The sequence below is a fragment of the Halichoerus grypus genome, chromosome 3 (genome assembly GCF_964656455.1).
Source record: "Halichoerus grypus chromosome 3, mHalGry1.hap1.1, whole genome shotgun sequence".
NCBI lineage: Eukaryota > Metazoa > Chordata > Mammalia > Carnivora > Phocidae > Halichoerus > Halichoerus grypus.
Genome location: NC_135714.1, coordinates 163,951,432 through 163,977,801, shown reverse-complemented (window position 1 = coordinate 163,977,801; position 26,370 = coordinate 163,951,432).

Below are 26,370 nucleotides of genomic sequence, written 5' to 3'. Positions count from 1 at the left end.
CACATCAAAAGGCAGAAGGAGACTCCCAGTGTGTTCGATTTAGCTAGCACGGAGGCCCTAGTTTTGCATGAAAGTCTACTCGCTCGCGTTCTAACTCGAAGAAAGAAAAGTGTACAGAAACAATGTTTTAGCTTCCGACGACCTCTCTGTGGGAGGAAGCATTTTAGGGTGTTCTGTGGGTGAGAGCCTGGGGATGGGTTCCGTTTCATAAAATTGGGGTAGAGACAGGCCGGTACAGAAGGCAGCTCACAAATCACATCATGGTTATGGGGCTAGTAGCGTTGCCCCGGGGGTGCATGCAGGGTGAAAATCAGCCACCTAACACGAAGGGTAAACTCGGTAGAGAATCCGTGCTTCCGCGAAAACAGCCGCTCCTGAGGGTGGAAGCATTTTGTTGTGTGCGTGTGTGAGAGCACTGCAAGGGAGTCCAAAGCTATATACGAGTGAGAGTCAGACCCCAGCAAAGTTAGAACAAGGCTCCCCGTGTGTATGACTTAGCTAGCACTGAGGCCCTCCATTTGCACTGAAGTCTAATTGCTAGGGTTCTAACTCGAAGAAACAACAGTGTAAAGAGACAGTGTTTTAGCTTCCGACGACCTCTCTGTGGGAGGAAGCAGTTTAGTGTGTGCTTTCGTTGAGAGCCACGGGACTGGCTCCATTTCGTAAAATCGGGGTAGACACAGGCCGGTACGAAGGCAGCGCACAAATCACATCATGGTTATGGGGCTAGTAGCGTTGCCCCTGGGTTGCATGCAGACTGAAAGTCAGCCACCTAACTCGACGGACAAACTCGGTAGAGAATCCGTGCTTCAGCGAAAACAGCCGCTCCTGAGGGTGGAAGCATTTTGTTGTGTGCGTGCCTGAGAGCACTGCAAAGGAGTCCAAAGCTATATACGAGTCAGCCTCAGGCCACATCAAAAGGCAGAACAAGACTCCCAGTGTGTTTGATTTAGTTAGCACTGCTGGCCTATTTTGCATGGAAGTCTACTCGCTAGCGTTCTAACTCGAAGAAAAACAGTGTACAGAAACAGTGTCTTAGCTTCCGACGACCTCTCTGTGGGAGGAAGCAGTTTAGGGTGTACTGAGGGTGAGAGCCTGGGGCTGGGTTCCATTTCGTAAAATCGGGGTAGAGACAGGCCGGTACAGAAGGCAGCTCCCAAATCACATCATGCATATGGGACTAGTAGCGTTGCCCCGGGGGTGCGTGTAGGCTGAAAGTCAGCCACCTACCTCGAAGGAAAAACTCGGTAGAGAATCCGAGCTTCAGCGAAAAGTGCCGCTCCTGAGGGTGGAAGCATTTTGTTGTGTGCGTGCGTGAGAGCACTGCAAGGGATTCCGAACCTCTATACGTGTGAGACTCAGACCCCAGCAAAAGGCAGAACATGGCTCCCCGTGTGTTTGATTTACCTAGCACTGAGGCCCTCCATTTGCATTGAAGTCTAATCGCTAGGGTTCTAACTCGAAGAAACAACAGTGTCCAAAACAGTGTTTTAGCTTGCGACGACCTCTCTGTGGGAGGAAGCAGTTTAGGGTGTACTTTGGGTGAGAGCAACTGGACTGGTCCCATTTCATAAAATCGAGGTAGAGGCAAGCCGGTACAGAAGACAGCTCACAAATCACATCATCGTTATGGGGCTAATAGCGTTGCCCCGTGGGTGCATGCAGGCTGAAAGTCAGCCACCTAACTCGACGGAAAAACTCGGTAGAGAATCCGTGGTTCAGCGAAAACAGCCGCTCCTGAGGGTAGAAGAATTTTGTTGTGTGCGTGCATGAGAGCACTGCAAGGGAGTCCAAACCTTTTTCCGAGTGAGACTCAGGCACCAGAAAAGGCATAACAAGACTCCCCATGTGTTTGATTTCGCTAGCCACTGCGGCCCTCCATTTGCATTGAAGTCTAATCGCGAGGGTTCTAAGTCGAAGAAACAAGAGTGTACAGAGACCGTGTTTGAGCTCCCGACGACCTCTCGGTGGGAGGAAGCAGTTTAAGGTGTAGTTTGGGTGAGAGCCACGGGACTGTTGCCATTTCGTAAAATCGGGGTAGAGAACGCCTGTAGAGTAGGCAGTGCGCAAATCACATCACGGTTATGGGGCTAGTAGCGGTGCTCCGGGAGTGCGTGCAGGCTGAAATTCAGCCACCTCACTCGAAGGAAAAACTCGGTAGAGAATCAGTGCTTCAGCGAAAAGAGCCGCTCCTGAGGGTGGAAGCATTTCGTTGTGTGTGTTCGTGAGATTAGTGCAAGGGAGTCCAAAGCTATATACGAGTCAGACTCAGGCCACATCAAAAGGCAGAGCAAGACTCCCAGTGTGTTTGATGTAGCTAGCACTGCGGCCCTACTTTTGCATGGAAGTCTACTTGCTAGGGTTCTGATTCGAACAAACAACAGTGTACAGAAACAGTGTTTTAGCGTCCGACGACCTCTCTGTGGGTGGAAGCAGTTTCGCGTGTACTGTGGGTGGGAGCCACGGGACCTGTGCCATTTCGTAAAATCGGGGTAGAGACAAGCCGGTACAGAATGCAGCTCACAAATCACATCATGCTTCTGGGGCTAGTAGCGTTGCCCCGGGGGTGCGTGCAGGCTGAAAGTCAGCCACCTAACTCGACGGAAAAACTCGGTAGAGAATCCGTGCTTCAGCGAAAACAGCCGCTCCCGAGGGTGGAAGCACTTTGTTGTGTGCGTGCGTGAGAGCACTGCAAGGGAGTCCAAACCTTTTTCCGAGGGAGACTCAGGCCCCAGCAAAAGGCAGAACAAGACTCCCCGTGTGTTTGATTTCGCTAGCTCTGCGGCCCTCCATGTGCATTGATGTCTAATAGCTAGGGTTCTGACTCAAACAAACAACAGTGTATAGAAACACTGTTTTAGCTTCCGACGACCTCTCTGTGGGAGGAAGCAGTTTAGGGTGTACTGTGGGTGAGAGCCACAGGACCGGTTCCATTTCGTAAAACCGGAGTAGAGACAGGCCCGTACAGAAGGCAGCTCACAAATCACATCATGGTTATGGGGCTAGTAGCGTTGCCCCGGGGGTGCGTGAAGGTTGAAAGTCAGCCACCAAACCTGAAGGAAAAACTCGGTAGAGAATTCGTGCTTCAGCGAAAACAGCCGATCCTGAGGGTGGAAACATTTTGTTGTGTGCATTCGTGAAAGCACTGCAAGGGATTCCAAACCTATATACGAGTCATCCTCAGGCCCCAGCAAAAGGCAGAACAAGGCTCCCCGTGTTTTTTATTGAGCTAGCACTGAGGCCCTCCATTTGCATTGAACTCTTATCGCTAGGGTTCAAACTCGAAGAAACAACAGTGTACAGAACTGTGTTTTATCTTCCGACGACCTCTCTGTGCGAGGAAGCCGTTTAGCGTGTACTGTGGGTGAGAGCCACGGGACTGGTGCCATTTCGTAAAATCGGGGTAGAGACAAGCCGGTACAGAAGGCAGATCACAAATCACATCATGGTTATGGTTCTAGTAGCGTTGCCCCGGGGCTGCGTGCAGGCTGAAAGTCAGCCACCTAACTCGACAGAAAAACTCGGTAGAGGTTCCGTGCTTTACCGAAAACAGCCACTCCTGAGGGTGGAAGCCTTTTGGTGTGTGCGTGCGTGAGAGCACGGCAAGGGAGTCCAATCCTGTTCTGGGGGAGACTGAGGCCGCAGCAAAAGGCAGAACAAGACTCCCCGTGTGTTTGATTTAGCTAGAACTGCGGCCCTCCTTTTGCATTGAAGTCTAAACGCTAGGGTTGTGACTCCAGCAAACAACAGTGTAGAGAAATAGTGTTTTAGCTTCTGACGACCACTCTGTGGGAGGAAGAAGTTTAGGGTGTACTTTGGGTGAGAGCCACGGGACGGGCTCCACTTCATAAAATCGGAGTCGAGACAGGCCGGAAAAGAAGGCAGCTCACCAATCACATCATGGTTATGGGGCTAGTAGCGTTGCCCCGGGGGTGCGTGCAGGTTGAAAGTCAGCCACCTAACTGCAAGGAAAAACTCGGTAGAGAATCCGTGTTTCCGCGAAAACAGCCGATCCTGAGGGTGGAAGCATTTTGTTGTGTGCGTGCATGAAAGCACTGCAAGGGATTCCAAACCTATATACGAGTCAGACTCAGGCCACATCAAAAGGCAGAAGGAGACTCCCAGTGTGTTCGATTTAGCTAGCACGGAGGCCCTAGTTTTGCATGAAAGTCTACTCGCTCGCGTTCTAACTCGAAGAAAGAAAAGTGTACAGAAACAATGTTTTAGCTTCCGACGACCTCTCTGTGGGAGGAAGCATTTTAGGGTGTTCTGTGGGTGAGAGCCTGGGGATGGGTTCCGTTTCATAAAATTGGGGTAGAGACAGGCCGGTACAGAAGGCAGCTCACAAATCACATCATGGTTATGGGGCTAGTAGCGTTGCCCCGGGGGTGCATGCAGGGTGAAAATCAGCCACCTAACACGAAGGGTAAACTCGGTAGAGAATCCGTGCTTCCGCGAAAACAGCCGCTCCTGAGGGTGGAAGCATTTTGTTGTGTGCGTGTGTGAGAGCACTGCAAGGGAGTCCAAAGCTATATACGAGTGAGAGTCAGACCCCAGCAAAGTTAGAACAAGGCTCCCCGTGTGTATGACTTAGCTAGCACTGAGGCCCTCCATTTGCACTGAAGTCTAATTGCTAGGGTTCTAACTCGAAGAAACAACAGTGTAAAGAGACAGTGTTTTAGCTTCCGACGACCTCTCTGTGGGAGGAAGCAGTTTAGTGTGTGCTTTCGTTGAGAGCCACGGGACTGGCTCCATTTCGTAAAATCGGGGTAGACACAGGCCGGTACGAAGGCAGCGCACAAATCACATCATGGTTATGGGGCTAGTAGCGTTGCCCCTGGGTTGCATGCAGACTGAAAGTCAGCCACCTAACTCGACGGACAAACTCGGTAGAGAATCCGTGCTTCAGCGAAAACAGCCGCTCCTGAGGGTGGAAGCATTTTGTTGTGTGCGTGCCTGAGAGCACTGCAAAGGAGTCCAAAGCTATATACGAGTCAGCCTCAGGCCACATCAAAAGGCAGAACAAGACTCCCAGTGTGTTTGATTTAGCTAGCACTGCTGGCCTATTTTGCATGGAAGTCTACTCGCTAGCGTTCTAACTCGAAGAAAAACAGTGTACAGAAACAGTGTCTTAGCTTCCGACGACCTCTCTGTGGGAGGAAGCAGTTTAGGGTGTACTGAGGGTGAGAGCCTGGGGCTGGGTTCCATTTCGTAAAATCGGGGTAGAGACAGGCCGGTACAGAAGGCAGCTCCCAAATCACATCATGCATATGGGACTAGTAGCGTTGCCCCGGGGGTGCGGGTAGGCTGAAAGTCAGCCACCTACCTCGAAGGAAAAACTCGGTAGAGAATCCGAGCTTCAGCGAAAAGTGCCGCTCCTGAGGGTGGAAGCATTTTGTTGTGTGCGTGCGTGAGAGCACTGCAAGGGATTCCGAACCTCTATACGTGTGAGACTCAGACCCCAGCAAAAGGCAGAACATGGCTCCCCGTGTGTTTGATTTACCTAGCACTGAGGCCCTCCATTTGCATTGAAGTCTAATCGCTAGGGTTCTAACTCGAAGAAACAACAGTGTCCAAAACAGTGTTTTAGCTTGCGACGACCTCTCTGTGGGAGGAAGCAGTTTAGGGTGTACTTTGGGTGAGAGCAACCGGACTGGTCCCATTTCATAAAATCGAGGTAGAGGCAAGCCGGTACAGAAGACAGCTCACAAATCACATCATCGTTATGGGGCTAATAGCGTTGCCCCGTGGGTGCATGCAGGCTGAAAGTCAGCCACCTAACTCGACGGAAAAACTCGGTAGAGAATCCGTGGTTCAGCGAAAACAGCCGCTCCTGAGGGTAGAAGAATTTTGTTGTGTGCGTGCATGAGAGCACTGCAAGGGAGTCCAAACCTTTTTCCGAGTGAGACTCAGGCACCAGAAAAGGCATAACAAGACTCCCCATGTGTTTGATTTCGCTAGCACTGCGGCCCTCCATTTGCATTGAAGTCTAATCGCGAGGGTTCTAAGTCGAAGAAACAAGAGTGTACAGAGACCGTGTTTGAGCTCCCGACGACCTCTCGGTGGGAGGAAGCAGTTTAAGGTGGAGTTTGGGTGAGAGCCACGGGACTGTTGCCATTTCGTAAAATCGGGGTAGAGAACGCCTGTAGAGTAGGCAGTGCGCAAATCACATCACGGTTATGGGGCTAGTAGCGGTGCTCCGGGAGTGCGTGCAGGCTGAAATTCAGCCACCTCACTCGAAGGAAAAACTCGGTAGAGAATCAGTGCTTCAGCGAAAAGAGCCGCTCCTGAGGGTGGAAGCATTTCGTTGTGTGTGTTCGTGAGATTAGTGCAAGGGAGTCCAAAGCTATATACGAGTCAGACTCAGGCCACATCAAAAGGCAGAGCAAGACTCCCAGTGTGTTTGATGTAGCTAGCACTGCGGCCCTACTTTTGCATGGAAGTCTACTTGCTAGGGTTCTGATTCGAACAAACAACAGTGTACAGAAACAGTGTTTTAGCGTCCGACGACCTCTCTGTGGGTGGAAGCAGTTTCGCGTGTACTGTGGGTGGGAGCCACGGGACCTGTGCCATTTCGTAAAATCGGGGTAGAGACAAGCCGGTACAGAATGCAGCTCACAAATCACATCATGCTTCTGGGGCTAGTAGCGTTGCCCCGGGGGTGCGTGCAGGCTGAAAGTCAGCCACCTAACTCGACGGAAAAACTCGGTAGAGAATCCGTGCTTCAGCGAAAACAGCCGCTCCCGAGGGTGGAAGCACTTTGTTGTGTGCGTGCGTGAGAGCACTGCAAGGGAGTCCAAACCTTTTTCCGAGGGAGACTCAGGCCCCAGCAAAAGGCAGAACAAGACTCCCCGTGTGTTTGATTTCGCTAGCTCTGCGGCCCTCCATGTGCATTGATGTCTAATAGCTAGGGTTCTGACTCAAACAAACAACAGTGTATAGAAACACTGTTTTAGCTTCCGACGACCTCTCTGTGGGAGGAAGCAGTTTAGGGTGTACTGTGGGTGAGAGCCACAGGACCGGTTCCATTTCGTAAAACCGGAGTAGAGACAGGCCCGTACAGAAGGCAGCTCACAAATCACATCATGGTTATGGGGCTAGTAGCGTTGCCCCGGGGGTGCGTGAAGGTTGAAAGTCAGCCACCAAACCTGAAGGAAAAACTCGGTAGAGAATTCGTGCTTCAGCGAAAACAGCCGATCCTGAGGGTGGAAACATTTTGTTGTGTGCATTCGTGAAAGCACTGCAAGGGATTCCAAACCTATATACGAGTCATCCTCAGGCCCCAGCAAAAGGCAGAACAAGGCTCCCCGTGTTTTTTATTGAGCTAGCACTGAGGCCCTCCATTTGCATTGAACTCTTATCGCTAGGGTTCAAACTCGAAGAAACAACAGTGTACAGAACTGTGTTTTATCTTCCGACGACCTCTCTGTGCGAGGAAGCCGTTTAGCGTGTACTGTGGGTGAGAGCCACGGGACTGGTGCCATTTCGTAAAATCGGGGTAGAGGCAAGCCGGTCCAGAAGGCAGATCACAAATCACATCATGGTTATGGTTCTAGTAGCGTTGCCCCGGGGCTGCGTGCAGGCTGAAAGTCAGCCACCTAACTCGACAGAAAAACTCGGTAGAGGTTCCGTGCTTTACCGAAAACAGCCACTCCTGAGGGTGGAAGCCTTTTGGTGTGTGCGTGCGTGAGAGCACGGCAAGGGAGTCCAATCCTGTTCTGGGGGAGACTGAGGCCGCAGCAAAAGGCAGAACAAGACTCCCCGTGTGTTTGATTTAGCTAGAACTGCGGCCCTCCTTTTGCATTGAAGTCTAAACGCTAGGGTTGTGACTCCAACAAACAACAGTGTAGAGAAATAGTGTTTTAGCTTCTGACGACCACTCTGTGGGAGGAAGAAGTTTAGGGTGTACTTTGGGTGAGAGCCACGGGACGGGCTCCACTTCATAAAATCGGAGTCGAGACAGGCCGGAAAAGAAGGCAGCTCACCAATCACATCATGGTTATGGGGCTAGTAGCGTTGCCCCGGGGGTGCGTGCAGGTTGAAAGTCAGCCACCTAACTGCAAGGAAAAACTCGGTAGAGAATCCGTGTTTCCGCGAAAACAGCCGATCCTGAGGGTGGAAGCATTTTGTTGTGTGCGTGCATGAAAGCACTGCAAGGGATTCCAAACCTATATACGAGTCAGACTCAGGCCACATCAAAAGGCAGAAGGAGACTCCCAGTGTGTTCGATTTAGCTAGCACGGAGGCCCTAGTTTTGCATGAAAGTCTACTCGCTCGCGTTCTAACTCGAAGAAAGAAAAGTGTACAGAAACAATGTTTTAGCTTCCGACGACCTCTCTGTGGGAGGAAGCATTTTAGGGTGTTCTGTGGGTGAGAGCCTGGGGATGGGTTCCGTTTCATAAAATTGGGGTAGAGACAGGCCGGTACAGAAGGCAGCTCACAAATCACATCATGGTTGTGGGGCTAGTAGCGTTGCCCCGGGGGTGCATGCAGGGTGAAAATCAGCCACCTAACACGAAGGGTAAACTCGGTAGAGAATCCGTGCTTCCGCGAAAACAGCCGCTCCTGAGGGTGGAAGCATTTTGTTGTGTGCGTGTGTGAGAGCACTGCAAGGGAGTCCAAAGCTATATACGAGTGAGAGTCAGACCCCAGCAAAGTTAGAACAAGGCTCCCCGTGTGTATGACTTAGCTAGCACTGAGGCCCTCCATTTGCACTGAAGTCTAATTGCTAGGGTTCTAACTCGAAGAAACAACAGTGTAAAGAGACAGTGTTTTAGCTTCCGACGACCTCTCTGTGGGAGGAAGCAGTTTAGTGTGTGCTTTCGTTGAGAGCCACGGGACTGGCTCCATTTCGTAAAATCGGGGTAGACACAGGCCGGTACGAAGGCAGCGCACAAATCACATCATGGTTATGGGGCTAGTAGCGTTGCCCCTGGGTTGCATGCAGACTGAAAGTCAGCCACCTAACTCGACGGACAAACTCGGTAGAGAATCCGTGCTTCAGCGAAAACAGCCGCTCCTGAGGGTGGAAGCATTTTGTTGTGTGCGTGCCTGAGAGCACTGCAAAGGAGTCCAAAGCTATATACGAGTCAGCCTCAGGCCACATCAAAAGGCAGAACAAGACTCCCAGTGTGTTTGATTTAGCTAGCACTGCTGGCCTATTTTGCATGGAAGTCTACTCGCTAGCGTTCTAACTCGAAGAAAAACAGTGTACAGAAACAGTGTCTTAGCTTCCGACGACCTCTCTGTGGGAGGAAGCAGTTTAGGGTGTACTGAGGGTGAGAGCCTGGGGCTGGGTTCCATTTCGTAAAATCGGGGTAGAGACAGGCCGGTACAGAAGGCAGCTCCCAAATCACATCATGCTTATGGGACTAGTAGCGTTGCCCCGGGGGTGCGGGTAGGCTGAAAGTCAGCCACCTACCTCGAAGGAAAAACTCGGTAGAGAATCCGAGCTTCAGCGAAAAGTGCCGCTCCTGAGGGTGGAAGCATTTTGTTGTGTGCGTGCGTGAGAGCACTGCAAGGGATTCCGAACCTCTATACGTGTGAGACTCAGACCCCAGCAAAAGGCAGAACATGGCTCCCCGTGTGTTTGATTTACCTAGCACTGAGGCCCTCCATTTGCATTGAAGTCTAATCGCTAGGGTTCTAACTCGAAGAAACAACAGTGTCCAAAACAGTGTTTTAGCTTGCGACGACCTCTCTGTGGGAGGAAGCAGTTTACGGTGTACTTTGGGTGAGAGCAACCGGACTGGTCCCATTTCATAAAATCGAGGTAGAGGCAAGCCGGTACAGAAGACAGCTCACAAATCACATCATCGTTATGGGGCTAATAGCGTTGCCCCGTGGGTGCATGCAGGCTGAAAGTCAGCCACCTAACTCGACGGAAAAACTCGGTAGAGAATCCGTGGTTCAGCGAAAACAGCCGCTCCTGAGGGTAGAAGAATTTTGTTGTGTGCGTGCATGAGAGCACTGCAAGGGAGTCCAAACCTTTTTCCGAGTGAGACTCAGGCACCAGAAAAGGCATAACAAGACTCCCCATGTGTTTGATTTCGCTAGCACTGCGGCCCTCCATTTGCATTGAAGTCTAATCGCGAGGGTTCTAAGTCGAAGAAACAAGAGTGTACAGAGACCGTGTTTGAGCTCCCGACGACCTCTCGGTGGGAGGAAGCAGTTTAAGGTGGAGTTTGGGTGAGAGCCACGGGACTGTTGCCATTTCGTAAAATCGGGGTAGAGAACGCCTGTAGAGTAGGCAGTGCGCAAATCACATCACGGTTATGGGGCTAGTAGCGGTGCTCCGGGAGTGCGTGCAGGCTGAAATTCAGCCACCTCACTCGAAGGAAAAACTCGGTAGAGAATCAGTGCTTCAGCGAAAAGAGCCGCTCCTGAGGGTGGAAGCATTTCGTTGTGTGTGTTCGTGAGATTAGTGCAAGGGAGTCCAAAGCTATATACGAGTCAGACTCAGGCCACATCAAAAGGCAGAGCAAGACTCCCAGTGTGTTTGATGTAGCTAGCACTGCGGCCCTACTTTTGCATGGAAGTCTACTTGCTAGGGTTCTGATTCGAACAAACAACAGTGTACAGAAACAGTGTTTTAGCGTCCGACGACCTCTCTGTGGGTGGAAGCAGTTTCGCGTGTACTGTGGGTGGGAGCCACGGGACCTGTGCCATTTCGTAAAATCGGGGTAGAGACAAGCCGGTACAGAATGCAGCTCACAAATCACATCATGCTTCTGGGGCTAGTAGCGTTGCCCCGGGGGTGCGTGCAGGCTGAAAGTCAGCCACCTAACTCGACGGAAAAACTCGGTAGAGAATCCGTGCTTCAGCGAAAACAGCCGCTCCCGAGGGTGGAAGCACTTTGTTGTGTGCGTGCGTGAGAGCACTGCAAGGGAGTCCAAACCTTTTTCCGAGGGAGACTCAGGCCCCAGCAAAAGGCAGAACAAGACTCCCCGTGTGTTTGATTTCGCTAGCTCTGCGGCCCTCCATGTGCATTGATGTCTAATAGCTAGGGTTCTGACTCAAACAAACAACAGTGTATAGAAACACTGTTTTAGCTTCCGACGACCTCTCTGTGGGAGGAAGCAGTTTAGGGTGTACTGTGGGTGAGAGCCACAGGACCGGTTCCATTTCGTAAAACCGGAGTAGAGACAGGCCCGTACAGAAGGCAGCTCACAAATCACATCATGGTTATGGGGCTAGTAGCGTTGCCCCGGGGGTGCGTGAAGGTTGAAAGTCAGCCACCAAACCTGAAGGAAAAACTCGGTAGAGAATTCGTGCTTCAGCGAAAACAGCCGATCCTGAGGGTGGAAACATTTTGTTGTGTGCATTCGTGAAAGCACTGCAAGGGATTCCAAACCTATATACGAGTCATCCTCAGGCCCCAGCAAAAGGCAGAACAAGGCTCCCCGTGTTTTTTATTGAGCTAGCACTGAGGCCCTCCATTTGCATTGAACTCTTATCGCTAGGGTTCAAACTCGAAGAAACAACAGTGTACAGAACTGTGTTTTATCTTCCGACGACCTCTCTGTGCGAGGAAGCCGTTTAGCGTGTACTGTGGGTGAGAGCCACGGGACTGGTGCCATTTCGTAAAATCGGGGTAGAGACAAGCCGGTCCAGAAGGCAGATCACAAATCACATCATGGTTATGGTTCTAGTAGCGTTGCCCCGGGGCTGCGTGCAGGCTGAAAGTCAGCCACCTAACTCGACAGAAAAACTCGGTAGAGGTTCCGTGCTTTACCGAAAACAGCCACTCCTGAGGGTGGAAGCCTTTTGGTGTGTGCGTGCGTGAGAGCACGGCAAGGGAGTCCAATCCTGTTCTGGGGGAGACTGAGGCCGCAGCAAAAGGCAGAACAAGACTCCCCGTGTGTTTGATTTAGCTAGAACTGCGGCCCTCCTTTTGCATTGAAGTCTAAACGCTAGGGTTGTGACTCCAACAAACAACAGTGTAGAGAAATAGTGTTTTAGCTTCTGACGACCACTCTGTGGGAGGAAGAAGTTTAGGGTGTACTTTGGGTGAGAGCCACGGGACGGGCTCCACTTCATAAAATCGGAGTCGAGACAGGCCGGAAAAGAAGGCAGCTCACCAATCACATCATGGTTATGGGGCTAGTAGCGTTGCCCCGGGGGTGCGTGCAGGTTGAAAGTCAGCCACCTAACTGCAAGGAAAAACTCGGTAGAGAATCCGTGTTTCCGCGAAAACAGCCGATCCTGAGGGTGGAAGCATTTTGTTGTGTGCGTGCATGAAAGCACTGCAAGGGATTCCAAACCTATATACGAGTCAGACTCAGGCCACATCAAAAGGCAGAAGGAGACTCCCAGTGTGTTCGATTTAGCTAGCACGGAGGCCCTAGTTTTGCATGAAAGTCTACTCGCTCGCGTTCTAACTCGAAGAAAGAAAAGTGTACAGAAACAATGTTTTAGCTTCCGACGACCTCTCTGTGGGAGGAAGCATTTTAGGGTGTTCTGTGGGTGAGAGCCTGGGGATGGGTTCCGTTTCATAAAATTGGGGTAGAGACAGGCCGGTACAGAAGGCAGCTCACAAATCACATCATGGTTGTGGGGCTAGTAGCGTTGCCCCGGGGGTGCATGCAGGGTGAAAATCAGCCACCTAACACGAAGGGTAAACTCGGTAGAGAATCCGTGCTTCCGCGAAAACAGCCGCTCCTGAGGGTGGAAGCATTTTGTTGTGTGCGTGTGTGAGAGCACTGCAAGGGAGTCCAAAGCTATATACGAGTGAGAGTCAGACCCCAGCAAAGTTAGAACAAGGCTCCCCGTGTGTATGACTTAGCTAGCACTGAGGCCCTCCATTTGCACTGAAGTCTAATTGCTAGGGTTCTAACTCGAAGAAACAACAGTGTAAAGAGACAGTGTTTTAGCTTCCGACGACCTCTCTGTGGGAGGAAGCAGTTTAGTGTGTGCTTTCGTTGAGAGCCACGGGACTGGCTCCATTTCGTAAAATCGGGGTAGACACAGGCCGGTACGAAGGCAGCGCACAAATCACATCATGGTTATGGGGCTAGTAGCGTTGCCCCTGGGTTGCATGCAGACTGAAAGTCAGCCACCTAACTCGACGGACAAACTCGGTAGAGAATCCGTGCTTCAGCGAAAACAGCCGCTCCTGAGGGTGGAAGCATTTTGTTGTGTGCGTGCCTGAGAGCACTGCAAAGGAGTCCAAAGCTATATACGAGTCAGCCTCAGGCCACATCAAAAGGCAGAACAAGACTCCCAGTGTGTTTGATTTAGCTAGCACTGCTGGCCTATTTTGCATGGAAGTCTACTCGCTAGCGTTCTAACTCGAAGAAAAACAGTGTACAGAAACAGTGTCTTAGCTTCCGACGACCTCTCTGTGGGAGGAAGCAGTTTAGGGTGTACTGAGGGTGAGAGCCTGGGGCTGGGTTCCATTTCGTAAAATCGGGGTAGAGACAGGCCGGTACAGAAGGCAGCTCCCAAATCACATCATGCTTATGGGACTAGTAGCGTTGCCCCGGGGGTGCGGGTAGGCTGAAAGTCAGCCACCTACCTCGAAGGAAAAACTCGGTAGAGAATCCGAGCTTCAGCGAAAAGTGCCGCTCCTGAGGGTGGAAGCATTTTGTTGTGTGCGTGCGTGAGAGCACTGCAAGGGATTCCGAACCTCTATACGTGTGAGACTCAGACCCCAGCAAAAGGCAGAACATGGCTCCCCGTGTGTTTGATTTACCTAGCACTGAGGCCCTCCATTTGCATTGAAGTCTAATCGCTAGGGTTCTAACTCGAAGAAACAACAGTGTCCAAAACAGTGTTTTAGCTTGCGACGACCTCTCTGTGGGAGGAAGCAGTTTAGGGTGTACTTTGGGTGAGAGCAACCGGACTGGTCCCATTTCATAAAATCGAGGTAGAGGCAAGCCGGTACAGAAGACAGCTCACAAATCACATCATCGTTATGGGGCTAATAGCGTTGCCCCGTGGGTGCATGCAGGCTGAAAGTCAGCCACCTAACTCGACGGAAAAACTCGGTAGAGAATCCGTGGTTCAGCGAAAACAGCCGCTCCTGAGGGTAGAAGAATTTTGTTGTGTGCGTGCATGAGAGCACTGCAAGGGAGTCCAAACCTTTTTCCGAGTGAGACTCAGGCACCAGAAAAGGCATAACAAGACTCCCCATGTGTTTGATTTCGCTAGCACTGCGGCCCTCCATTTGCATTGAAGTCTAATCGCGAGGGTTCTAAGTCGAAGAAACAAGAGTGTACAGAGACCGTGTTTGAGCTCCCGACGACCTCTCGGTGGGAGGAAGCAGTTTAAGGTGGAGTTTGGGTGAGAGCCACGGGACTGTTGCCATTTCGTAAAATCGGGGTAGAGAACGCCTGTAGAGTAGGCAGTGCGCAAATCACATCACGGTTATGGGGCTAGTAGCGGTGCTCCGGGAGTGCGTGCAGGCTGAAATTCAGCCACCTCACTCGAAGGAAAAACTCGGTAGAGAATCAGTGCTTCAGCGAAAAGAGCCGCTCCTGAGGGTGGAAGCATTTCGTTGTGTGTGTTCGTGAGATTAGTGCAAGGGAGTCCAAAGCTATATACGAGTCAGACTCAGGCCACATCAAAAGGCAGAGCAAGACTCCCAGTGTGTTTGATGTAGCTAGCACTGCGGCCCTACTTTTGCATGGAAGTCTACTTGCTAGGGTTCTGATTCGAACAAACAACAGTGTACAGAAACAGTGTTTTAGCGTCCGACGACCTCTCTGTGGGTGGAAGCAGTTTCGCGTGTACTGTGGGTGGGAGCCACGGGACCTGTGCCATTTCGTAAAATCGGGGTAGAGACAAGCCGGTACAGAATGCAGCTCACAAATCACATCATGCTTCTGGGGCTAGTAGCGTTGCCCCGGGGGTGCGTGCAGGCTGAAAGTCAGCCACCTAACTCGACGGAAAAACTCGGTAGAGAATCCGTGCTTCAGCGAAAACAGCCGCTCCCGAGGGTGGAAGCACTTTGTTGTGTGCGTGCGTGAGAGCACTGCAAGGGAGTCCAAACCTTTTTCCGAGGGAGACTCAGGCCCCAGCAAAAGGCAGAACAAGACTCCCCGTGTGTTTGATTTCGCTAGCTCTGCGGCCCTCCATGTGCATTGATGTCTAATAGCTAGGGTTCTGACTCAAACAAACAACAGTGTATAGAAACACTGTTTTAGCTTCCGACGACCTCTCTGTGGGAGGAAGCAGTTTAGGGTGTACTGTGGGTGAGAGCCACAGGACCGGTTCCATTTCGTAAAACCGGAGTAGAGACAGGCCCGTACAGAAGGCAGCTCACAAATCACATCATGGTTATGGGGCTAGTAGCGTTGCCCCGGGGGTGCGTGAAGGTTGAAAGTCAGCCACCAAACCTGAAGGAAAAACTCGGTAGAGAATTCGTGCTTCAGCGAAAACAGCCGATCCTGAGGGTGGAAACATTTTGTTGTGTGCATTCGTGAAAGCACTGCAAGGGATTCCAAACCTATATACGAGTCATCCTCAGGCCCCAGCAAAAGGCAGAACAAGGCTCCCCGTGTTTTTTATTGAGCTAGCACTGAGGCCCTCCATTTGCATTGAACTCTTATCGCTAGGGTTCAAACTCGAAGAAACAACAGTGTACAGAACTGTGTTTTATCTTCCGACGACCTCTCTGTGCGAGGAAGCCGTTTAGCGTGTACTGTGGGTGAGAGCCACGGGACTGGTGCCATTTCGTAAAATCGGGGTAGAGACAAGCCGGTCCAGAAGGCAGATCACAAATCACATCATGGTTATGGTTCTAGTAGCGTTGCCCCGGGGCTGCGTGCAGGCTGAAAGTCAGCCACCTAACTCGACAGAAAAACTCGGTAGAGGTTCCGTGCTTTACCGAAAACAGCCACTCCTGAGGGTGGAAGCCTTTTGGTGTGTGCGTGCGTGAGAGCACGGCAAGGGAGTCCAATCCTGTTCTGGGGGAGACTGAGGCCGCAGCAAAAGGCAGAACAAGACTCCCCGTGTGTTTGATTTAGCTAGAACTGCGGCCCTCCTTTTGCATTGAAGTCTAAACGCTAGGGTTGTGACTCCAACAAACAACAGTGTAGAGAAATAGTGTTTTAGCTTCTGACGACCACTCTGTGGGAGGAAGAAGTTTAGGGTGTACTTTGGGTGAGAGCCACGGGACGGGCTCCACTTCATAAAATCGGAGTCGAGACAGGCCGGAAAAGAAGGCAGCTCACCAATCACATCATGGTTATGGGGCTAGTAGCGTTGCCCCGGGGGTGCGTGCAGGTTGAAAGTCAGCCACCTAACTGCAAGGAAAAACTCGGTAGAGAATCCGTGTTTCCGCGAAAACAGCCGATCCTGAGGGTGGAAGCATTTTGTTGTGTGCGTGCATGAAAGCACTGCAAGGGATTCCAAACCTATATACGAGTCAGACTCAGGCCACATCAAAAGGCAGAAGGAGACTCCCAGTGTGTTCGATTTAGCTAGCACGGAGGCCCTAGTTTTGCATGAAAGTCTACTCGCTCGCGTTCTAACTCGAAGAAAGAAAAGTGTACAGAAACAATGTTTTAGCTTCCGACGACCTCTCTGTGGGAGGAAGCATTTTAGGGTGTTCTGTGGGTGAGAGCCTGGGGATGGGTTCCGTTTCATAAAATTGGGGTAGAGACAGGCCGGTACAGAAGGCAGCTCACAAATCACATCATGGTTGTGGGGCTAGTAGCGTTGCCCCGGGGGTGCATGCAGGGTGAAAATCAGCCACCTAACACGAAGGGTAAACTCGGTAGAGAATCCGTGCTTCCGCGAAAACAGCCGCTCCTGAGGGTGGAAGCATTTTGTTGTGTGCGTGTGTGAGAGCACTGCAAGGGAGTCCAAAGCTATATACGAGTGAGAGTCAGACCCCAGCAAAGTTAGAACAAGGCTCCCCGTGTGTATGACTTAGCTAGCACTGAGGCCCTCCATTTGCACTGAAGTCTAATTGCTAGGGTTCTAACTCGAAGAAACAACAGTGTAAAGAGACAGTGTTTTAGCTTCCGACGACCTCTCTGTGGGAGGAAGCAGTTTAGTGTGTGCTTTCGTTGAGAGCCACGGGACTGGCTCCATTTCGTAAAATCGGGGTAGACACAGGCCGGTACGAAGGCAGCGCACAAATCACATCATGGTTATGGGGCTAGTAGCGTTGCCCCTGGGTTGCATGCAGACTGAAAGTCAGCCACCTAACTCGACGGACAAACTCGGTAGAGAATCCGTGCTTCAGCGAAAACAGCCGCTCCTGAGGGTGGAAGCATTTTGTTGTGTGCGTGCCTGAGAGCACTGCAAAGGAGTCCAAAGCTATATACGAGTCAGCCTCAGGCCACATCAAAAGGCAGAACAAGACTCCCAGTGTGTTTGATTTAGCTAGCACTGCTGGCCTATTTTGCATGGAAGTCTACTCGCTAGCGTTCTAACTCGAAGAAAAACAGTGTACAGAAACAGTGTCTTAGCTTCCGACGACCTCTCTGTGGGAGGAAGCAGTTTAGGGTGTACTGAGGGTGAGAGCCTGGGGCTGGGTTCCATTTCGTAAAATCGGGGTAGAGACAGGCCGGTACAGAAGGCAGCTCCCAAATCACATCATGCTTATGGGACTAGTAGCGTTGCCCCGGGGGTGCGGGTAGGCTGAAAGTCAGCCACCTACCTCGAAGGAAAAACTCGGTAGAGAATCCGAGCTTCAGCGAAAAGTGCCGCTCCTGAGGGTGGAAGCATTTTGTTGTGTGCGTGCGTGAGAGCACTGCAAGGGATTCCGAACCTCTATACGTGTGAGACTCAGACCCCAGCAAAAGGCAGAACATGGCTCCCCGTGTGTTTGATTTACCTAGCACTGAGGCCCTCCATTTGCATTGAAGTCTAATCGCTAGGGTTCTAACTCGAAGAAACAACAGTGTCCAAAACAGTGTTTTAGCTTGCGACGACCTCTCTGTGGGAGGAAGCAGTTTAGGGTGTACTTTGGGTGAGAGCAACCGGACTGGTCCCATTTCATAAAATCGAGGTAGAGGCAAGCCGGTACAGAAGACAGCTCACAAATCACATCATCGTTATGGGGCTAATAGCGTTGCCCCGTGGGTGCATGCAGGCTGAAAGTCAGCCACCTAACTCGACGGAAAAACTCGGTAGAGAATCCGTGGTTCAGCGAAAACAGCCGCTCCTGAGGGTAGAAGAATTTTGTTGTGTGCGTGCATGAGAGCACTGCAAGGGAGTCCAAACCTTTTTCCGAGTGAGACTCAGGCACCAGAAAAGGCATAACAAGACTCCCCATGTGTTTGATTTCGCTAGCACTGCGGCCCTCCATTTGCATTGAAGTCTAATCGCGAGGGTTCTAAGTCGAAGAAACAAGAGTGTACAGAGACCGTGTTTGAGCTCCCGACGACCTCTCGGTGGGAGGAAGCAGTTTAAGGTGGAGTTTGGGTGAGAGCCACGGGACTGTTGCCATTTCGTAAAATCGGGGTAGAGAACGCCTGTAGAGTAGGCAGTGCGCAAATCACATCACGGTTATGGGGCTAGTAGCGGTGCTCCGGGAGTGCGTGCAGGCTGAAATTCAGCCACCTCACTCGAAGGAAAAACTCGGTAGAGAATCAGTGCTTCAGCGAAAAGAGCCGCTCCTGAGGGTGGAAGCATTTCGTTGTGTGTGTTCGTGAGATTAGTGCAAGGGAGTCCAAAGCTATATACGAGTCAGACTCAGGCCACATCAAAAGGCAGAGCAAGACTCCCAGTGTGTTTGATGTAGCTAGCACTGCGGCCCTACTTTTGCATGGAAGTCTACTTGCTAGGGTTCTGATTCGAACAAACAACAGTGTACAGAAACAGTGTTTTAGCGTCCGACGACCTCTCTGTGGGTGGAAGCAGTTTCGCGTGTACTGTGGGTGGGAGCCACGGGACCTGTGCCATTTCGTAAAATCGGGGTAGAGACAAGCCGGTACAGAATGCAGCTCACAAATCACATCATGCTTCTGGGGCTAGTAGCGTTGCCCCGGGGGTGCGTGCAGGCTGAAAGTCAGCCACCTAACTCGACGGAAAAACTCGGTAGAGAATCCGTGCTTCAGCGAAAACAGCCGCTCCCGAGGGTGGAAGCACTTTGTTGTGTGCGTGCGTGAGAGCACTGCAAGGGAGTCCAAACCTTTTTCCGAGGGAGACTCAGGCCCCAGCAAAAGGCAGAACAAGACTCCCCGTGTGTTTGATTTCGCTAGCTCTGCGGCCCTCCATGTGCATTGATGTCTAATAGCTAGGGTTCTGACTCAAACAAACAACAGTGTATAGAAACACTGTTTTAGCTTCCGACGACCTCTCTGTGGGAGGAAGCAGTTTAGGGTGTACTGTGGGTGAGAGCCACAGGACCGGTTCCATTTCGTAAAACCGGAGTAGAGACAGGCCCGTACAGAAGGCAGCTCACAAATCACATCATGGTTATGGGGCTAGTAGCGTTGCCCCGGGGGTGCGTGAAGGTTGAAAGTCAGCCACCAAACCTGAAGGAAAAACTCGGTAGAGAATTCGTGCTTCAGCGAAAACAGCCGATCCTGAGGGTGGAAACATTTTGTTGTGTGCATTCGTGAAAGCACTGCAAGGGATTCCAAACCTATATACGAGTCATCCTCAGGCCCCAGCAAAAGGCAGAACAAGGCTCCCCGTGTTTTTTATTGAGCTAGCACTGAGGCCCTCCATTTGCATTGAACTCTTATCGCTAGGGTTCAAACTCGAAGAAACAACAGTGTACAGAACTGTGTTTTATCTTCCGACGACCTCTCTGTGCGAGGAAGCCGTTTAGCGTGTACTGTGGGTGAGAGCCACGGGACTGGTGCCATTTCGTAAAATCGGGGTAGAGACAAGCCGGTCCAGAAGGCAGATCACAAATCACATCATGGTTATGGTTCTAGTAGCGTTGCCCCGGGGCTGCGTGCAGGCTGAAAGTCAGCCACCTAACTCGACAGAAAAACTCGGTAGAGGTTCCGTGCTTTACCGAAAACAGCCACTCCTGAGGGTGGAAGCCTTTTGGTGTGTGCGTGCGTGAGAGCACGGCAAGGGAGTCCAATCCTGTTCTGGGGGAGACTGAGGCCGCAGCAAAAGGCAGAACAAGACTCCCCGTGTGTTTGATTTAGCTAGAACTGCGGCCCTCCTTTTGCATTGAAGTCTAAACGCTAGGGTTGTGACTCCAACAAACAACAGTGTAGAGAAATAGTGTTTTAGCTTCTGACGACCACTCTGTGGGAGGAAGAAGTTTAGGGTGTACTTTGGGTGAGAGCCACGGGACGGGCTCCACTTCATAAAATCGGAGTCGAGACAGGCCGGAAAAGAAGGCAGCTCACCAATCACATCATGGTTATGGGGCTAGTAGCGTTGCCCCGGGGGTGCGTGCAGGTTGAAAGTCAGCCACCTAACTGCAAGGAAAAACTCGGTAGAGAATCCGTGTTTCCGCGAAAACAGCCGATCCTGAGGGTGGAAGCATTTTGTTGTGTGCGTGCATGAAAGCACTGCAAGGGATTCCAAACCTATATACGAGTCAGACTCAGGCCACATCAAAAGGCAGAAGGAGACTCCCAGTGTGTTCGATTTAGCTAGCACGGAGGCCCTAGTTTTGCATGAAAGTCTACTCGCTCGCGTTCTAACTCGAAGAAAGAAAAGTGTACAGAAACAATGTTTTAGCTTCCGACGACCTCTCTGTGGGAGGAAGCATTTTAGGGTGTTCTGTGGGTGAGAGCCTGGGGATGGGTTCCGTTTCATAAAATTGGGGTAGAGACAGGCCGGTACAGAAGGCAGCTCACAAATCACATCATGGTTGTGGGGCTAGTAGCGTTGCCCCGGGGGTGCATGCAGGGTGAAAATCAGCCACCTAACACGAAGGGTAAACTCGGTAGAGAATCCGTGCTTCCGCGAAAACAGCCGCTCCTGAGGGTGGAAGCATTTTGTTGTGTGCGTGTGTGAGAGCACTGCAAGGGAGTCCAAAGCTATATACGAGTGAGAGTCAGACCCCAGCAAAGTTAGAACAAGGCTCCCCGTGTGTATGACTTAGCTAGCACTGAGGCCCTCCATTTGCACTGAAGTCTAATTGCTAGGGTTCTAACTCGAAGAAACAACAGTGTAAAGAGACAGTGTTTTAGCTTCCGACGACCTCTCTGTGGGAGGAAGCAGTTTAGTGTGTGCTTTCGTTGAGAGCCACGGGACTGGCTCCATTTCGTAAAATCGGGGTAGACACAGGCCGGTACGAAGGCAGCGCACAAATCACATCATGGTTATGGGGCTAGTAGCGTTGCCCCTGGGTTGCATGCAGACTGAAAGTCAGCCACCTAACTCGACGGACAAACTCGGTAGAGAATCCGTGCTTCAGCGAAAACAGCCGCTCCTGAGGGTGGAAGCATTTTGTTGTGTGCGTGCCTGAGAGCACTGCAAAGGAGTCCAAAGCTATATACGAGTCAGCCTCAGGCCACATCAAAAGGCAGAACAAGACTCCCAGTGTGTTTGATTTAGCTAGCACTGCTGGCCTATTTTGCATGGAAGTCTACTCGCTAGCGTTCTAACTCGAAGAAAAACAGTGTACAGAAACAGTGTCTTAGCTTCCGACGACCTCTCTGTGGGAGGAAGCAGTTTAGGGTGTACTGAGGGTGAGAGCCTGGGGCTGGGTTCCATTTCGTAAAATCGGGGTAGAGACAGGCCGGTACAGAAGGCAGCTCCCAAATCACATCATGCTTATGGGACTAGTAGCGTTGCCCCGGGGGTGCGGGTAGGCTGAAAGTCAGCCACCTACCTCGAAGGAAAAACTCGGTAGAGAATCCGAGCTTCAGCGAAAAGTGCCGCTCCTGAGGGTGGAAGCATTTTGTTGTGTGCGTGCGTGAGAGCACTGCAAGGGATTCCGAACCTCTATACGTGTGAGACTCAGACCCCAGCAAAAGGCAGAACATGGCTCCCCGTGTGTTTGATTTACCTAGCACTGAGGCCCTCCATTTGCATTGAAGTCTAATCGCTAGGGTTCTAACTCGAAGAAACAACAGTGTCCAAAACAGTGTTTTAGCTTGCGACGACCTCTCTGTGGGAGGAAGCAGTTTACGGTGTACTTTGGGTGAGAGCAACCGGACTGGTCCCATTTCATAAAATCGAGGTAGAGGCAAGCCGGTACAGAAGACAGCTCACAAATCACATCATCGTTATGGGGCTAATAGCGTTGCCCCGTGGGTGCATGCAGGCTGAAAGTCAGCCACCTAACTCGACGGAAAAACTCGGTAGAGAATCCGTGGTTCAGCGAAAACAGCCGCTCCTGAGGGTAGAAGAATTTTGTTGTGTGCGTGCATGAGAGCACTGCAAGGGAGTCCAAACCTTTTTCCGAGTGAGACTCAGGCACCAGAAAAGGCATAACAAGACTCCCCATGTGTTTGATTTCGCTAGCACTGCGGCCCTCCATTTGCATTGAAGTCTAATCGCGAGGGTTCTAAGTCGAAGAAACAAGAGTGTACAGAGACCGTGTTTGAGCTCCCGACGACCTCTCGGTGGGAGGAAGCAGTTTAAGGTGGAGTTTGGGTGAGAGCCACGGGACTGTTGCCATTTCGTAAAATCGGGGTAGAGAACGCCTGTAGAGTAGGCAGTGCGCAAATCACATCACGGTTATGGGGCTAGTAGCGGTGCTCCGGGAGTGCGTGCAGGCTGAAATTCAGCCACCTCACTCGAAGGAAAAACTCGGTAGAGAATCAGTGCTTCAGCGAAAAGAGCCGCTCCTGAGGGTGGAAGCATTTCGTTGTGTGTGTTCGTGAGATTAGTGCAAGGGAGTCCAAAGCTATATACGAGTCAGACTCAGGCCACATCAAAAGGCAGAGCAAGACTCCCAGTGTGTTTGATGTAGCTAGCACTGCGGCCCTACTTTTGCATGGAAGTCTACTTGCTAGGGTTCTGATTCGAACAAACAACAGTGTACAGAAACAGTGTTTTAGCGTCCGACGACCTCTCTGTGGGTGGAAGCAGTTTCGCGTGTACTGTGGGTGGGAGCCACGGGACCTGTGCCATTTCGTAAAATCGGGGTAGAGACAAGCCGGTACAGAATGCAGCTCACAAATCACATCATGCTTCTGGGGCTAGTAGCGTTGCCCCGGGGGTGCGTGCAGGCTGAAAGTCAGCCACCTAACTCGACGGAAAAACTCGGTAGAGAATCCGTGCTTCAGCGAAAACAGCCGCTCCCGAGGGTGGAAGCACTTTGTTGTGTGCGTGCGTGAGAGCACTGCAAGGGAGTCCAAACCTTTTTCCGAGGGAGACTCAGGCCCCAGCAAAAGGCAGAACAAGACTCCCCGTGTGTTTGATTTCGCTAGCTCTGCGGCCCTCCATGTGCATTGATGTCTAATAGCTAGGGTTCTGACTCAAACAAACAACAGTGTATAGAAACACTGTTTTAGCTTCCGACGACCTCTCTGTGGGAGGAAGCAGTTTAGGGTGTACTGTGGGTGAGAGCCACAGGACCGGTTCCATTTCGTAAAACCGGAGTAGAGACAGGCCCGTACAGAAGGCAGCTCACAAATCACATCATGGTTATGGGGCTAGTAGCGTTGCCCCGGGGGTGCGTGAAGGTTGAAAGTCAGCCACCAAACCTGAAGGAAAAACTCGGTAGAGAATTCGTGCTTCAGCGAAAACAGCCGATCCTGAGGGTGGAAACATTTTGTTGTGTGCATTCGTGAAAGCACTGCAAGGGATTCCAAACCTATATACGAGTCATCCTCAGGCCCCAGCAAAAGGCAGAACAAGGCTCCCCGTGTTTTTTATTGAGCTAGCACTGAGGCCCTCCATTTGCATTGAACTCTTATCGCTAGGGTTCAAACTCGAAGAAACAACAGTGTACAGAACTGTGTTTTATCTTCCGACGACCTCTCTGTGCGAGGAAGCCGTTTAGCGTGTACTGTGGGTGAGAGCCACGGGACTGGTGCCATTTCGTAAAATCGGGGTAGAGACAAGCCGGTCCAGAAGGCAGATCACAAATCACATCATGGTTATGGTTCTAGTAGCGTTGCCCCGGGGCTGCGTGCAGGCTGAAAGTCAGCCACCTAACTCGACAGAAAAACTCGGTAGAGGTTCCGTGCTTTACCGAAAACAGCCACTCCTGAGGGTGGAAGCCTTTTGGTGTGTGCGTGCGTGAGAGCACGGCAAGGGAGTCCAATCCTGTTCTGGGGGAGACTGAGGCCGCAGCAAAAGGCAGAACAAGACTCCCCGTGTGTTTGATTTAGCTAGAACTGCGGCCCTCCTTTTGCATTGAAGTCTAAACGCTAGGGTTGTGACTCCAACAAACAACAGTGTAGAGAAATAGTGTTTTAGCTTCTGACGACCACTCTGTGGGAGGAAGAAGTTTAGGGTGTACTTTGGGTGAGAGCCACGGGACGGGCTCCACTTCATAAAATCGGAGTCGAGACAGGCCGGAAAAGAAGGCAGCTCACCAATCACATCATGGTTATGGGGCTAGTAGCGTTGCCCCGGGGGTGCGTGCAGGTTGAAAGTCAGCCACCTAACTGCAAGGAAAAACTCGGTAGAGAATCCGTGTTTCCGCGAAAACAGCCGATCCTGAGGGTGGAAGCATTTTGTTGTGTGCGTGCATGAAAGCACTGCAAGGGATTCCAAACCTATATACGAGTCAGACTCAGGCCACATCAAAAGGCAGAAGGAGACTCCCAGTGTGTTCGATTTAGCTAGCACGGAGGCCCTAGTTTTGCATGAAAGTCTACTCGCTCGCGTTCTAACTCGAAGAAAGAAAAGTGTACAGAAACAATGTTTTAGCTTCCGACGACCTCTCTGTGGGAGGAAGCATTTTAGGGTGTTCTGTGGGTGAGAGCCTGGGGATGGGTTCCGTTTCATAAAATTGGGGTAGAGACAGGCCGGTACAGAAGGCAGCTCACAAATCACATCATGGTTGTGGGGCTAGTAGCGTTGCCCCGGGGGTGCATGCAGGGTGAAAATCAGCCACCTAACACGAAGGGTAAACTCGGTAGAGAATCCGTGCTTCCGCGAAAACAGCCGCTCCTGAGGGTGGAAGCATTTTGTTGTGTGCGTGTGTGAGAGCACTGCAAGGGAGTCCAAAGCTATATACGAGTGAGAGTCAGACCCCAGCAAAGTTAGAACAAGGCTCCCCGTGTGTATGACTTAGCTAGCACTGAGGCCCTCCATTTGCACTGAAGTCTAATTGCTAGGGTTCTAACTCGAAGAAACAACAGTGTAAAGAGACAGTGTTTTAGCTTCCGACGACCTCTCTGTGGGAGGAAGCAGTTTAGTGTGTGCTTTCGTTGAGAGCCACGGGACTGGCTCCATTTCGTAAAATCGGGGTAGACACAGGCCGGTACGAAGGCAGCGCACAAATCACATCATGGTTATGGGGCTAGTAGCGTTGCCCCTGGGTTGCATGCAGACTGAAAGTCAGCCACCTAACTCGACGGACAAACTCGGTAGAGAATCCGTGCTTCAGCGAAAACAGCCGCTCCTGAGGGTGGAAGCATTTTGTTGTGTGCGTGCCTGAGAGCACTGCAAAGGAGTCCAAAGCTATATACGAGTCAGCCTCAGGCCACATCAAAAGGCAGAACAAGACTCCCAGTGTGTTTGATTTAGCTAGCACTGCTGGCCTATTTTGCATGGAAGTCTACTCGCTAGCGTTCTAACTCGAAGAAAAACAGTGTACAGAAACAGTGTCTTAGCTTCCGACGACCTCTCTGTGGGAGGAAGCAGTTTAGGGTGTACTGAGGGTGAGAGCCTGGGGCTGGGTTCCATTTCGTAAAATCGGGGTAGAGACAGGCCGGTACAGAAGGCAGCTCCCAAATCACATCATGCTTATGGGACTAGTAGCGTTGCCCCGGGGGTGCGGGTAGGCTGAAAGTCAGCCACCTACCTCGAAGGAAAAACTCGGTAGAGAATCCGAGCTTCAGCGAAAAGTGCCGCTCCTGAGGGTGGAAGCATTTTGTTGTGTGCGTGCGTGAGAGCACTGCAAGGGATTCCGAACCTCTATACGTGTGAGACTCAGACCCCAGCAAAAGGCAGAACATGGCTCCCCGTGTGTTTGATTTACCTAGCACTGAGGCCCTCCATTTGCATTGAAGTCTAATCGCTAGGGTTCTAACTCGAAGAAACAACAGTGTCCAAAACAGTGTTTTAGCTTGCGACGACCTCTCTGTGGGAGGAAGCAGTTTAGGGTGTACTTTGGGTGAGAGCAACCGGACTGGTCCCATTTCATAAAATCGAGGTAGAGGCAAGCCGGTACAGAAGACAGCTCACAAATCACATCATCGTTATGGGGCTAATAGCGTTGCCCCGTGGGTGCATGCAGGCTGAAAGTCAGCCACCTAACTCGACGGAAAAACTCGGTAGAGAATCCGTGGTTCAGCGAAAACAGCCGCTCCTGAGGGTAGAAGAATTTTGTTGTGTGCGTGCATGAGAGCACTGCAAGGGAGTCCAAACCTT